The 12937-nt window shown below is 39.7% G+C and overlaps 1 long non-coding RNA gene across 1 annotated transcript in view; it reads left to right on the top strand.

The window, feature by feature from the left end:
- LOC310810451 overlaps positions 1-12736 on the top strand; it is a 72136-nt gene extending 59400 nt beyond the window's left edge. Inside the window, exons 4-6 of the long non-coding RNA XR_014554436.1 lie at positions 2132-2191; positions 4193-4260; positions 12528-12736. This is a non-coding gene — a long non-coding RNA (uncharacterized lncRNA). The remainder of the gene's footprint in view (positions 1-2131; positions 2192-4192; positions 4261-12527) is intronic.
- Positions 12737-12937: the final 201 nt, after the last annotated feature.

Genomic DNA, 12937 nt, shown 5'->3' with positions numbered 1-12937 from the left:
TCTTACCTTTGTGAGGAGCCAGGAGATGCATCACAAAGAAATAGTTTGTGCTCTTATGATTGAAGTGTAATCCTGGAATCATTTGAGTTGTTCGAAATCGTGAGTAAATTACAAGAAATGCAGCCATACAATCACACCATAAAAATAATGGCAAGTAATAAGAATTAAGTTACCAAATTAGGATGTAAAATATAAATGCATGCTTACTTCAATATGGAGAGTGGTCTGGGGGAATTCTTAATCCTTAAATCCTTAAAACCCTTAAAAAATATGATTATGAAAAATAGCCACATTTCAACAAGCTATCTGTTTAATGGGGTACATCACCATTTTATGCCCTAAATCAATTGTTTTCTTTTTTTGTAAATCAATTTAGGCTCCAGGCAGATCTGCCCCGCAGGCAACTTTTCCTTTGATTGTGTTCCCAACACAGCTGAACAGAGGAACCCAGCCAGACTTAAGTTCTTTGTAGGATTTGTGTTCACTCTCCCAGTTGTAGCTTACCAACTCCAACATTGACTTTATCTCCTGTGCTCCATGGGGCTTTGAACAATGGGATGTGAAGTTGAGAATTTTGGAGGTATATTGTGGGAATAGAATTAAAGAGAAAAAGTGCCTTGAAGGCAGCTGTACCTTGAAGGCAATGTCCTTCAAAGAGATTGATGAAAAGGTGTTTATGAAAAAACGATGCATAAACACGAGAGTTGCGTTCTTGTTTGTTCTAGTTTTCAGTGTAGAAGGTGACCTTTACTTTTGGAGACAACTATGACAGTTTCAGAATAGGTAATCACTAAATCAATGCACACCAGGAGTACAATCAGAACATCAGTCGAACAGATTGTTTGACTGCATTTAGTTGCTATTGGGCCAAAATCTGTGTGTAAACACATCAAATAACTTTCAGCCCATCTCTTAGTTTACAGATTCACTCAGTGTATAGAGAATAGAAAGCCGGTACAGATGTAAAGTGATGTTAAGTGGAGATACTGATACAATAAAAACAGATTCTGTATTAATACCCTGGTTTCTGGTCCTCTTCCTTGCTACTTAGTAGCTCAATTAATGTAAAACAGCACCTCCTGTTGATTGTTTATTTCATGCTTTTTTACATTCTCACTCTTTCTTCTTGACACATTAACACAAAAGTGAAATAAATACCTGTAAATACCATTATATAATATATGTATTTGCAAACTTAGTTCTCCATTGAAAGGTAAATAGAGATGCTTTGAGAAAAATCCTCATGGAGGAAAGTCCTGAGAAATGGTGATTTCATAGCATTTACTTTTACCTCCATGTGTTTCTATGATTTCCTTACCTGTTTTATTGTCTCATTAAGGGAGATTTATTGAACTTAAATATTCACAGCTGAATTTAGGGCTTAAACTGAACCATAACTTCTCTTGTAAAATATGTTGCTACTTCATCATGAATATCATTGAACCTTATAATACTTGCATGAGCATATCTATTATTTGCGCATAAAAGTCTCAACATATTAACAAAAGGAAGTTTTCTATGCACACTGTAAACTGTGTTTTCTATAAAGTTTTCCGTCACAAGGAAACAAATGGAGAATTACAGGAGTTCCAGCTGTCTGATATGGACTCTTAAAAAAAGCAATCTTATATCTGGCTCTCAAATTGCTGAGAACTTGATTTTATACCTGCATGGAAAAAGAGCTCAGTGGACAGACCGCCCTGTTTCTCCCTGACAATATCCTCAATAGAGCCAGATTAGGAAAACAAAAAGATTAGCATCAGCATTACATCAAAGCCAATGCATTTTTGCTGGTCTCAAAGTGGCAAAAAGACCTAATCCTGGCTGCGATACCTCTGTCTGTTAGTCTGTCTGTCTGCATGACCCTACACCTGCTGTGTAGATCTAAGGGCTGAGCTCCTTTGCGTGTGTCAGAGCTGCAGCACAAACACTCCAAAGTGTGTGTGTGTGAGGTAGCCTGCACCGGTCCTCCCCATGCGTCTGCACATAGGGCCATCTGCCCCGATTCCAAAGCCTGCAGACACCACGGGCCCCCTATCTGTCTGTCTGTCTTTGTTTTTGTTCCCTACTTGGGCCTAACCGGGAGCTTTTTCACAGCTTTTGAACTTAAGCATGTGTCTCTCTCTTCCAGATGGCTGTCCTTGGAATACAGTGGTCTTCCAATCATCTACACCTCATCACTCTATTAAAGGTAATGTATTGATCATGAAATGCTATTCTCACCACCTGCTGGTTTCTGGTGACACTGTAATGTACTTGTAACATGATTGCTTTATATCATGAGTGCACTGTAGATGAATGACACATGAGAAATGTATTTGTTGGAATAACCATTTATAGGCCCCTTGTGTTATTTTGCCTTTTTTCAAACCTCAAAATGAGGTGCACGTTGCAATTGGGAAGGATGATTACTACATTGCAAATGTTAAAAAGTAACTTAAAGGTCCAGTATGTAGATTTTAGCTTTAAAATAGTGCTAAATGGCCATGATAAATCGGTAGCCATCAAGGAATTAGATCATTTGATGAATAACGTTCAGTTAAGAGTGCTGTATTAGTCCAAAAAATGTTTTCTAAAATCTGGTGTCAGGTAGGACACTGGCCTTTACGTGCCTATCTCTTATTTGGTTTTACAAGGATATGCACTTGTCTGGCACTATTAAAAGCATAGCATTAAAAGCATACCATATGCACATTCGTGTTCAGTGTGGCCAGTGGGGGCAGCAACACACAAAACTCCATGCTGGACCTTTAATAAAAGTAGTTATATTGTTACATACGAACACACCAAGACACCAAACACTGTTTGAACATTGCACCCCATCCTTCTGTAGCTGTTGTTCAGTTCTGTTGTACTGTAGCTGTCTCTTCCCACTCAGTGAGGCCTCTACCTGAACTGTCTGGAGGGAGGATGTGGGAGAAGCAGAGAGGACCTGGGGGTGGCTGTGCTGCCTTATTAGTTACAGAGCTGAGGGAGGAAGCAGGGCTTACTGACCGAAAAAGACTGTTTGAAGTGCCTTATTTAGTTGTTCCTATAAAACTCTCCTCATACTAATGGGTTGTTGCCAGGTGTTAACTGATTCACATAAAGCCTCTCGGTCATTATAACTGGTGGCATACTTTTACGCATGCTGGTATCCACATCTGTTTATGTGCTCTGAGGTACGGAGACATAAACATCTGAACATCTCTGAATGGAATCTATAAGATCTTTTGTATCGACTCTCTTCTAGTATTATTATTATTGATTAACTCACAGAGCTTTTATTATTATTGTGTTATCCAACACTTATCTAATTAATTGCAGTTATTGGCTTATCATTTATGTATACTAGATTTTGGATTTGTTTATCAACAAACACACAGGGTTTCTGTACAGATGTAGAGTTCTCTGATCCTTATCCTATGTTAACACAATTTATGACCTGCTTTGGTACTCTAATATGAAGGCATTTCTGCCATAAAGTACTGAGAAAATATAGATGTACAAGTCAGCCCCTCCGTCAGGGTTTTTAGGGTCTGGAAACATCTGCAGTCCTGTCAGATAGGTTATTGGGGTGGAGGACAGGTTGGCAATGGAGGCCCCTGCTGAGGTTTAATCCTCCCAGAGGTCATGAAGGGTCACAGGGGGAACAGGGGGCGGCTCAGGCATTTCCATCCACAAAGTCAGGGGAAAAAATAAGACACAGAAGCCCACTGTATGTCCACGGCAACTGTACATTCCAGCAGTCCCACAGGAGACTATTTCATAGCACCACATCTGGCAACATATGGAATCACATACTTGTCTGAAGTTAACAGTTAGTTTTTCACATGGTCCTTTTCATTTGATTTTTTTGGTCCTTCAGACCCTCTCTCACATGGGGAAAGCAGAGGTGACCGGTGGACCGCTGGTGTGTGTAACAATGCATGTAGGCATTAATTGCACCTTTGGGGTAGAGGAAAGTACATCATATATCACATCAGCTTCCCATGTGTGACTTCAAAGGCATATGCACAGACTATTTATAATACTTTCAGGAAGGGAATGTTTTTATGATCTCCTTTTGCAACAAAACCTGGATATAAAACATATTTCTCCTTCCTTTATCTCAGTTTGTGTTCTTATGGCTGCCATGTGAGTTAAAGTACCTCTGAGTTTAGGTTTGAATGTTTCTGTATTCACAATGACAGACTACACCTCTGTGTTTCAGACATGCTGGGGAAGAGGGCTGAAGGAGTGACTTGATTTGCTGGCCAAAGGAACAGTTAATAACCTACAGTAAGTATTGTTAGAGCAAGTTGTACAGTTTCTCCCTGGACCCCTGCTGTGTGACAAACTCAGTGACACAACATGCTAGCTCTCTGAGAGAGAGAGAGAGAGAGAGAGAGAGAGAGAGAGAGGGGAAAGAGAAATACAGTCTCTGGTGTTGTGGGTGGCCTGGGGAGTGTGAACACAGCAGCTGGGTGCAACTCTCTGTTCTTCGTCATCAATAAATGATCAGAGAGTGCCATCTGGAGAGGTCCCAGCACAGGCCTGAGCCTGGCATGCAGAGCCAGAGCCAGAGTCAAAGCCCTGGTTGTGGGGCACGCCAGGGCCCAGAGTCCTGGTCCACACCCACTCCCCATCTACCACATGGCTGGGAGGGCTACAACTCAGCAGTAAAATAGCATGTGTGGTTGTATTGAAGGACTACACTGACATTTTCTGACCCTAAGTCCTCCACACTACAGCTCTCATGAATACAGTATGGTCCTTCTGCTCTCTCAGTGGCTTGCTTATTCTCCTCCTCATTAATGGAAAACATATGCAAGACCTTTATCACAGAGAACGTATGCTGATATCTGAAACAATCTAACTTCCATTTGTTTGTATGTAAGCCAAAATAACATAACTGTATTTTCATCATAGAGATTTACATTGTTGGCTGTATTATTGTGAAAGATTTAAAGTTGTTCTGAGTGGTGAGAGTATTCTTACCGTATGTCATCATCAAAAGGAGTGATGTAAATCAAAGGTCTGTTTTGCACACAGCACACCACAACAATCTGTCCTCTATGCAAGACACTCTCCATGAATTCTAAAACAAGGATTCTTTATCGGAGCCGTGTAAAGTTCACTGTGTATGTCACTGTACTCTGCTGCTCAGCCAGAGAATCCCCTATTGAGTAATACCATAAATCTCCACGTTGAGCCCAAGAGAGACACAAAGAAAACATTTGTCAGCCATATTCATGTTTGTATATCTACTGTTTCAGTAACATACTCGTTCCTGTTATTTCTGTTTTACGTTAACTTTGTAGAAGTAGTTATAGATATCTAACATCGAGAACTTTTTTATTGTGAGCCAAAGTCTCTGACAAAAGCCTCTCATGGGAGAGCGAGGCCTTGTGGACATATGCGAAGTTCTCTCTGCTGCCAAGGACTGAAAAATGGTTGCAATGTAACACTGCCCCCCTAGGCTTAAGAAGAAAGACTGTGATGCCGTGAGAGGTGGGGAAAACGATCATGCACTTGAAGGTGCTTGCAGCTAATGTCAACTCCTGAAGTCTACCTATACACAGAGCATGAATCACGTCTGTCTGCAACTGAACATTCATACAGAGAGAGAGAGAGAGAGAGAGAGAGAGAGAGAGAGAGAGAGAAAGAGAAAGAAGCTGAACTTCAACCATGGACTGTCATAAGTCAGAGAAGATGTCAACATGACCTATTTTTATCTATTAATAGTTTTTGTTTGGAAACGTCCCAGGGAGTAGTTGTTTATCTGAACCATTAAATGAAGGGTCAGGACGACCCACGGTTTATGTTCAGAAAAAGAGTCACATCTTGTTTGTAAGAGGGATAAGTCATACAGCAGGAGCACCAGGCTGTTCCCTGACAGGAGCTGACTTGTTCCTTGACCTATGTTGATTCTATCTCCTCAAGGGCAATGACCTGGCAACAGCTGTATGCATACAGTAGATGTCGCTTCCGATTTTCTTAAAATTCAATACTAATTAGATAAAGAACATACTTATTTGAGCTATTGTGCTTCTGGGATCTAGAGGTAATACATATTCCAGCATCTGAACCATTATCTTAACACTAGACCATGATTTGGTCTAACATGACATAGCTTTCTTGTACTGTGTAGAGAGCAAGTGAGGCAAGTGAAAAAAACTTAAAAAACAAAAAAAACAATAGGGCCATTGTGAGTATGTGTTATGCTAATAAGAGCTAAGAAAATGGCTTTTCAAGTTCAGGTTATTACCCCTCTAGATTACTTTTAATCAGGTTCCAACAAAAGACTGCAGTCCGCGCCTTGTTAGGGATTCGTAGCTCATTGGATTTCCATCCAGTTTTGAGCCTTTTATCTCTGGCTGTGTAGCAGCCCAGCTTAATGGTGTCTGGGATGGAGTGAAGGCTGGAGGAGGGCTGGAGGAGGGTGTGGGGATGAGGGGGCGTTGTGAGGAGTTAGGCTGTAAGGATCCACAGCTCAGCATTCCAGGCTCTTATAAGACAGCACTGACAATCCCAGGACAACAGCTCAGGATACAAAACTGTAAAGAGACACTGGGTTACTTCACTTTGTGTCACTGAGACAAGAGAGAGATGTCTAGGAAAATCTTAAAGGGACACTTCACCAATATTTGACCTCATATTCATTAGCTCCAGCACGATACCAGTGTCTACATATTGAAAACTGTGATTTTCTACGTTCTGAAGCCAAAAGGATCAAGAAGTCCTATGGAAATTACCCCCTCTGATGTCATTGTAATTATTTTTTCAATTCAGTGATTTTCAGAACCTACAAGTTTCTAGCCAGGGGGAATTAATCTGTGGCTGCACTGAACTGTTTTTAGTTTTTTTTACCCCCAATGACATCATAGGCAGTAATTTCCTTAAGACCTCTTATCTTTTTGGCTATAAAACTTAGAAAATAACAGTTTTCACATATGTAGACACTGGCATGGTGCTGGAGACAATGAATATAAGGTAAAAAAATCGGTGAAGTTTCCCTTTTAAATATACCTGGAAGCTACTACCTCTCCTCTTCTGTCAGTGTACAGCAAACTGCTTCCATTTTGCATCAGGCCTGTCTGCATTTTACACAGATATTCATGCAACAAAATCATTCATTCAACAACGATGATGACATAGTGTGCAGTTTCCGAAATGTCCCCCCGATTATATCTTCAGATATACAGTATCTGTTCTTCCTCGTCCTGGTGTGAACTGAAAGGGAACGCCCTGCCTTTGACACCACACAAACATTTGTAATTCAAATGATCAGTTTCAAATGTGACCGTCTAGACCGTTATCTCAATGTGATACCGCTCAGTCACTTTCATTAAACATTCACTTTGAAGTCAGGGATTGCCCCGCTTGTGTTTCAGAGCCTCCTCGACAGCACCCAGCAGCAGGCCCAGCCTTACGCCCTCTCCAGATGGAGACAGCCATTGCCTTTCTGCTCTCTATACAAGCAGGACAATTACTGTGCAGGTGCTCAGATGATTCAAGCAAAGTTGGAATAGAATATGAGAAAGGATGGGGGGGGCAGAAGGGGTGGACCAGAATCTTGAAATATCGCAGTTCATTGAAAATAAAGAGTGAAATCTGTCTCTATGGCAACTGAGTTAAATTCGTCAATGACCATATCCTATTCTGATGCCTGATGTAAGAGATGTAAAAAGTGTAACATTTGAAAGCACACACATTTCACATGCTCAGATGACATATAAGATCAAAGCCAGCTAACACATAAAAAAACAAATGACACCACATGACAAGACAGCATACACTTTTAGAACATTTTAATTTATTTCCTTCAAATGAATAGTTTATATCCTTCCCCTGGACACTTGTGTATCAATCCTAGTACATGTATCTCTCTTTGCATAAATGGAATGGACCAACTTTACATTCTAGTTTGGATTGCAGTCACATAACATTCTCACAACCAAGCGCTCCATCCATTCTCTGTGCTGTTTTGCTATTCAGCACCAGGTGCTCAATAACTCACCAGTAGAATGCCCACTGATTCACACTACTTGACTGACAAACGGATATCCATCAAATATATTGTCTTCAAGCTGATTTCTGTCAGTGAGAGGTAATTTAGTAGAAAGCACAGTAAAGCAGGGAGTAAGGAACACAGACAGGTCAACCACGCTTCAGTACAGTTGAACCTGCAGGGATGTATATTTCTAATTCCAAGAAAGGCAGCATTTAGCACTGTTGTCAACATTCAATACCTCATGTGCTATGAAGGAAGGAAACTGTGACAGTTGCCTTTGCCTCATGACTGTACATGAGCTATTTTACCCTGTAGAATGCTGTATTGCTGACGTTGACTGCCAGCCTACGGAATTAAGATCTAACCTGATACTAACATAGTTAATGAGTGCTATGAAACAGTTTGACTCCGCTGCATGTGGGATTCTCATTCTTTGCCTTGCACTGCCTCTACTGGATAGACTGAGCATGTGTGCCACTGAGCCTGTACAGAACATCTGCTGTCACCATAGGTTACAGTCAGAGCTGTCAAAGCAAATATGGTCCAGCAGTCCAGATGCCTACAGAATGACTCCTACCGAGAGTAACTAATCCTCTGTCAGTCTATGACCACTACGACGGAACTGCCATGAATCTTGAAGATGATGTTGGTCATATTATTGTGTAATTTACAGAGGAACTTCTAGTTTAATTATTAGATGAGTTTATTGGCATCCTCATTTATAGGACGTAACAAGTGCAAACAGTGTCCTCTCTGTACATACAAGGGTGTTAAATGCTTTGGGTGTCCAAGCAAACATTCTTGTTTAGTTTTTGTATTCAAAGCTGAATTTCTGACATACATTGCAATTCAAGACATCAACGTCATAACCCAGCTTGTGGCGAGAGAGGATGTGCTACTGACTGAGCAGCAATGCACTGTTTTTGTTGTGCAGCTGGCTTGTGGAACTTCCCTCTGCAGTGTTGTTAGTGTTGTTCTCACAGGAGACAGCAGCAGCAGTGAGTGGGATGTGGGCTGTGGGGTGGAACACAGGCCCTGTTTACTAGCTAGAGCGCTAAACGGTTTTCCTGTGTGCTGCCTGCTGCAGGTGGCCAGAGTGCGTGGTGGTTGCACTCCTCCTCACTCTCTCTGTTGGCCCTGCCTCTCAAACTGATGAACAGGAGCATCCCCTGGAGGTCCCTAGGAACTCAATGTTAGCTCAACAGAGGGGGACTGGTATTGTCATTAACAGTCTCAACCCTCTCCAAGCATTTCGGCCCTTTCCTATTGAGAGGTCGGGGTTGAGTACGTCTACTGTATGCACATGAACGAAAACAATTCTATTGTGTGTCAGATTGTTGTAAAAGGCATCATTTTAAAAACAGCATAGATCACTTAAATGGGTTGTTTCAAGAATGGCACGTGAGTTTACCACTCCTGAGTTCAAATAGAGTTTATTCACTTCTTTATGCCACGTTTAGTTGATTATTACAAGTCAACTCATTTATAATGGGAGGATTTGTATGCAGCACTTATCCATGCAATTATTATATGCTCTTTTAACCACAGTCAGTTATTTAAAAGCATACTTTTCAAGATTTAATCAAATGTATTCTTATTATATGCAGTACATATGCATGGTTAAATGATCACATACTCTGTATGGTCGTGCATATTTTTTCCAGTGCTTCTTTCTTGTAAATGCTTACAGTAGGCTACCTCATGCCTTGTAGGAAAAATACTAAATTAAGAATACATAATGAATGACCTCCAGCTGTACTTATCCAACTATTCTCTTTTGAGTGTGTTTGTGGCCCTAATTTGAATATGCATGGACATTTCATATTTAATTTGCCTCTTTGTATCCCTAATTTGTGCTCCAATAAGTAACAGAAGCCTGAGGCCTTAGCCTAACAAACCTTCAGGTTGGAAAATAGGTTCATGGTTTCCTCATTGCTAGAAAATGTGCGTAATAATCATCAGTATAAGTTCTAAAAAAGCTTAAAAGGTAGTTTTAACCATTCCAGCTACTGTAAAATTAATATTCATGCCATTAACATGTTGTGTAGGATCATGCAGTACAAATGAGAACATATTGGCAGACGCAGATGGGTAAGATATTTAGGAACATTTCTGCTGTTTTCCAGTGAGTGAGAGAGAGAGAGAGAAAGAGTTTTCTTTCCATTTATATGTCTTGTATGCTTTCGCAACACATACTACATGAATGTTATGCCAATAAAGCGACTTTGATTTGAATTAAATTGAGAGAGAGAGCGAGAGAGAGAGAGAGAGATCTTCAATGCAAGAGGTTGCGGTGGAGTTCATTTGGCTATGTACAGTACTGTATGAACATGACTCCCTACAGTACATGTGTCAAAGGAAGTGTATTAAGACAGCTTACTTCACCGCTTGCCATACTTAGTCAAGTGTATCCAATAGTGGCCCTCTCACTGACAGGGACATGACAGAGTGACATGATGAAGTGTCTTCATCCACAGCCACCAGGTGAGGGAATTCTAAGGTCTGTCCAATGAATGTAATCCACCATGTCTTATTAGCTTGTCACTACTGAACATGTAGACTATTCAGCTGTGTGGCCATCCATGTGACTCAGGAGTGTGACACAGTAACAGGTCACTGCAGAAGATCAATAGCCATACATTTCCCTTATCTACACAGTAGAAAGGAGCCTATAGTTTGTAAACTTTGAGATTTAACTGTAATTTGTCTATTGTACATTTTGTGCTTTAACAGCATGCTGGGGCTCAACATATTGTTCCAATGGTAATATCTTACTAGTTACTCTTACACATTTGTCAAAGGCCTTATAGTCTCTAATGCCATTTGAGCTGAACATCTATTGCTGTTTGAGGGATCCCTTGATTTTCTTTTTGGACTGTTATTTCACACATCATGCTTCCACTGCACATGTGATGAGATGTCATGATCTTTACATAAGGGAACATACATAATACTGTTACCAGACATGGTTTCTGATCCATAGGTAACAGCAGCGTTTTGAGATTTTAAAATAGGCTATACTGTACTAGTGAACTATAGGCCTACCTCATCTTGACTATACCTATAATATTAGCTTTACTTAACTGTCCCGTCAGTCTATTATTTGTTATTTTACACTCCCTGCATCTCTGTCAAACTCTCAAACGCATGAAGTATCAAGTATTCCTGGGGGGACTTCTCACCTTGCTGGATAGCAGCAACAAAAGCATCAGTTTGCTTTTGAAATGTGTTAGGGACCACCTAGTGAGAGAACTTCTGACAGCTCCCAAAGAACTCCTCCGATGTAACCTTTTCTCCAACTTGTGACAGATAAGAACTTCAAGATATATTTAACTGGGACAATGAAAGTTACATCAAATCTTTTGTCTTCAGTGTCCTTTCATCAACGGTAGAAATATATAGCATCATGAAAAATCTAACTACTGACATTTCTATCTTGCTACTTCTGACGCTTCAACATGTCTTTATCCTCAATAGCCTACTTTCAAGAGTAGTTTTTTAGGCCAGTGACATTTTTATTAAATGTAACTTGGACCAAATGTAACAATGACAGTCAAAATGACAATGTAACCCTAACCCTAACTATTCAAAAGTAAAAACTAATATTATTTGTCCAAGTTGATTTTTTTGTACAGTTACAGGAACACTGATTGCTCTTTCAATACATATTGAAGGCATATAGAATATTCAGAAAGTGATCACTTACATTTAACATTGGTGTACACTGTCAAGGAGAGCTATCATCAGAACATATATTGCAAGCATGTATCTCATGAAAAATTAGGAAAAATCTTAGCTTTGCTCTGGGCTTATTTTGAATAACTCAACCTTAATTGTGTACAATACGTGCCTTGCGTTTTCTTGCCATTACCCAACCGACTCAAGCTTGATGGAGCATGAAGAAACAGTAACAAGCACAATCATTTCCCTCTTCCCCCCTTTTTTGCTTTGTACATTCTCTCTGTTAAATGGAATTATGATCAAAGAGTTGTGCCAATGTATTGTGTGTCCCAACGTTAGTCACACATCACTGGGTTGAATTTTGATCTCCCTCTAGCTTAAAAGACTAAAAAGAAGGCAGACGGAGTATGGGATAAGAAAAAGAAAATGGGGAAACGTGGCAAAGAGGGAAAGCAATGTATTCTGTGCCAGGATCATCTTTTTGTTTATCACTGACTCTCCATTGAAGCATATCACTTTGAGCCTCAGCCACCAGGGGAATCTTACAACTGAGAACGTGTGGGGGAGGGTGAGAGAGAGCATGAAGGAATGGAATAATGTATTTTTTTTAATGACACTACAAAAGAGATGTCTCATAGCCACACAATAAAGATATCCTTACAAAAAATATACGTGATGCTCCTTTTCTTCATTGTATACAGTACCTGCTAGCCGTGCAAATAAGAGACCTGGTATAAAAAAAGTGCAAAATACATTATGGTACAATAGTTTACCCATCCTTTATCAAATGCATGACATGGTTACTGTATAAGAGTGCAAGTACCAGCTTTAGATTCATGATTTACCAATGAATGTCCTTTCTGTTTTCCAGCAATATGTGTCAGCACCAAATAGACATGTCCAACCTGGACCTTTTCTTACCCTTCATCATGGATGTAAGTTCACCATTTTAATTTTTTTATTCTCCCTTTCTTTGTCGGTAACACTTTATAATAACATTTTTAAGCCATTTACAAACCATTAATAAATAATGAACTCACTATTAATAAATAATTATTCCAACCGTTCTACAAGTTTTTAAATGCTTCGTAAACTATTAGTAACTACATTCATAAATATTTGCAAATGATTTATAGATGATTTGTTAAAAATGTTATAATGATTTTGTAACTGCTTATAAATAATTTGTACAACATTAACAAATGTTCATTGATGTTTAGATACACTTTTTGTTGAATGAACGATTTGCTAAAAAACATTTACAAATAGTGTTTCTGATAT

Source organism: Argentina silus (genome assembly GCF_951799395.1).
Source record: "Argentina silus genome assembly, chromosome: 10".
In the NCBI taxonomy this organism is placed as follows: domain Eukaryota; kingdom Metazoa; phylum Chordata; class Actinopteri; order Argentiniformes; family Argentinidae; genus Argentina; species Argentina silus.
This window is presented reverse-complemented; position numbering and strand designations above follow the sequence as displayed.